Genomic DNA, 3,029 nt, shown 5'->3' on the forward strand with positions numbered 1-3,029 from the left:
GGATTTGAAGCCAGAGATTGGAAACCCATTTTAGTGGCTAAACTAAAATTATCACCTATAGTTAGTACAATTTTCTTGGAGTGAATTTTTTTTTTTTTTTTTTAAACAGGGTCTCACTATGTAGTTGAGACTGACCTGGAACTCACTATGTGTAGCCCAAGCTGGTTTCAAACTCAGTGATCCTCCTGCCTCAGCCTCCGAAGTGCTGGGTTTACAGGTGTGCACCACCACGCCGTGTTGGGGTTGGGGAGTGTCTTTTAACAGTGCAGATAGTTGAAAGGTCTCCTGAGGGCAGTAAATTTTGCTGTATAAATTTTAAAAGTGTAAAATAGTTGCACATTGTGTGAAATGATTCATAATACAAAGAATGCTACCAACTAAATTCAGGCTCTGGGGAGATAAGGGTGAAATGGACTTGAAAAAACTTTAGACTCTCACTGAAAGGCCATTTGGAAGCTTTACTGATGGCTGTTAATGAAATGACTCACGCATGTGGAAGGCGCCCCATTCAGTATTGGAACAGTTCCAATATTCTTCGGCTTCCAAGATTTGAGGATTTCTAACGATGGGCAGCTCAACACTCAGTACTAAGCAGCAGCCTGACACCAACTCCAGGGAGTCGGTGGCTCTGAACTTCTTGATCGACTACACCAAGGTGACTGGTCCAGTCCGTTGCCCGGCCCTGCACTGTATGACCTCAACAACGAAATAAAATCACACACTTTATCCTTCCCAGCCTCCTCTGGCGGTACAAATGTCACTTCAGAAGTGGCTATCGGCCTTTCCAGGCAATAGTCACGGATATCCCAGCCAGCCAGGCCCACTCAACAGGTCAAGCTATTTCATGCTTTTCAAACTCCAGAAGCCCCTTCCTCTTCCAGATCTGTTCACAAGCTCCTACCATGGCGAACCCTTCCTCTTTTCCCTTTCGCCTCTGCTCCTCCATTAGGCGCTTCAGCCAGGATCCACTTCAGCGCTCCTTGGACACCTACATCTGCATTTTAGCACTTCAGGCTCAAACTCTGATCACACAGCCCGGAAGAGTCTACCCAATGAATGAAAGACCAGTTTAGCAAGAAAGACCAGAAAGGTTATTTTTGAGGAGGCAGCGGTTGGAAGCGTAGCTGCTTGGCGGTACGGTCAATATCCCAGGACCGCCGCGTTGAGCAGCGCTGTAAGCAACAGGCAGGGCCCGCCCAGAGCCCCGGCCTCTTAGCCTCCGGGTTCCCGGCAAGCTCCACGGTAGAGGGTGGGGAGAGAAGGTCATCACGCGTGCGCAATAGGTGTGACCCGGGTGGGAAAGCTCTCTGCGTCCGCCATTTTGGCTGCCTCTGTCGGTCTGTTCAGTTACCACGTGAACCGCCAATGGAGACCCGTGGGGGGGAGGCGGCGGCAGCTTTAAGTGAGAAAGGAAAAAAGACGAGAAGGAGGAGCGGGGGTGTCCCGGAAAGGCGACGCGGCGACACCCGAGGCCTGGTGGTGGCGGTAGATCGGGGTATTCAAGGCTGAAGGAAACAGACTGACCGAACCGGGTGGTGGCGGGAGCAGCGGGAGGAGCCGGAACGATGCCGGCGGCCGTGAGCCTCCCGCCCAAGGAGAACGCGCTCTTCGAGCGGATCTTGGTAAGTGTGAGGCTGCTGGCGTGCAGCGGGGATGATTTCGCCGGTAGCCGGGCCTGTCACCCTTCACCTCGGCCGGGCGAGCGCCGGGGCACCCCTGCCCGGACCCCGCCTTCGTAGTACTAGTGGGGCCGGAGCCGCTCCTTCGTCCCCTCCCCGTAGTTCCCACTTCGGCCCGCGCGCTGAGGGGCACAGGCTCCCCGTTCCTGTCCCCACGCCTGAGCGGGCCTGGTTCCGGACTAGGCCCCGACCTCCCCGGCTGCCAGACTGGTAGTTTTCGCCCTCCCTGAGCAGAGGGAGGAGAGGCCTGGCCCTCAGCAAGGCAGCGGGCAGCACGCGGGGTAGAGGCGGCGCGGTTGGTGTGGGAATTCTGCCGGCAGGCCGGGGTGGCACCCTTGGAAGGAACAGGTGGTGCGGATGCAGCTCGACTCATTCATCGCCCAGCCGCAGCGCTTCTCCTTCCATCGTGCGTCCCTCCCTCTGCCTCCTTTCCTGGGATTCACCTGTCTCCGCCCGGCCGGGGTCGCTGAGTGCCCTGGGAGGAAGGAAAGGAGGAGGGAGTTTAGTTGAGGGAAGGAAGCTTTCCGAGAGCCACCTCCTTGTAGTCAGCTGCATGCTTGAGCCCGCAACTCCTTGGCCTCTCTTTCCCTCCTTTCTGGAGCGGAGAAGAGACGTTTATTTCTTAGTTTCCGAGCGGGAAACAGCCCCACCCCATACCCTCCTCGGGAGGTGGGGCCCTTTACGAGGGGCGGTCCGGTAGGAAGTGAAAAGTTGAGAGCCTTTAGTTGAGACAGACTTTTTTCGTACACTGATGCAAAAACTTTGCACAGAATAGAGACTATAAGAACTTTTTAGGTGATTCTTGGCACTGGCTCAGGCTCATTCCCTGCATTTCAAATGTGTACAGTTGGCGTTGTTTAAAAACCATAAATACATTTATGTTTGTAGCGGGTGTGTATATTGGAGAGTATGTGCTGTAGGCTTGGCGCTATAATTAATACATTGTAACATATTTTTCATTTGGTGTTTAACGTGGGGGGGTGCTTCTTTTCTGCAAACGTTTCTTTATGAAAGAATTAACTCTACTTGACAAATTTAAGACTAAAATTTTGGAGGGTGTGTGAAAACTCTTACAATTATAATTTGTCACTTTTTTGAAAAGTAGGACTCTGAGGACCCAACTTTTCTAGAAATAATCATCCTTATCAAAATAACTTTGATTTTACCAAAATTGCCCATATGTATTACAGATTGAATCTTGCTAACTTGCCAAGAAGGTCCTCAAATTTTCAATAGTCCAGACTCAGTCTTCCAAGTGCAGGGATTTCAATTCATGTTGAACAACAGAAAGTCACATCCAATTCCACATAACTCTTGGTTACCCTGACGTTTTTTTTTTTTTTTTTTTTT

At 51.5% G+C, this 3,029-nt stretch overlaps 1 pseudogene; it reads left to right on the forward strand.

The window, feature by feature from the left end:
• Positions 1-1,270: 1,270 nt before the first annotated feature.
• The window catches only part of LOC104850048, a 49,962-nt pseudogene continuing 48,203 nt past the window's right edge, over positions 1,271-3,029 (forward strand).

Source organism: Fukomys damarensis, unplaced genomic scaffold (genome assembly GCF_012274545.1).
Source record: "Fukomys damarensis isolate Sample0158 unplaced genomic scaffold, DMR_v1.0_HiC HiC_scaffold_7, whole genome shotgun sequence".
In the NCBI taxonomy this organism is placed as follows: domain Eukaryota; kingdom Metazoa; phylum Chordata; class Mammalia; order Rodentia; family Bathyergidae; genus Fukomys; species Fukomys damarensis.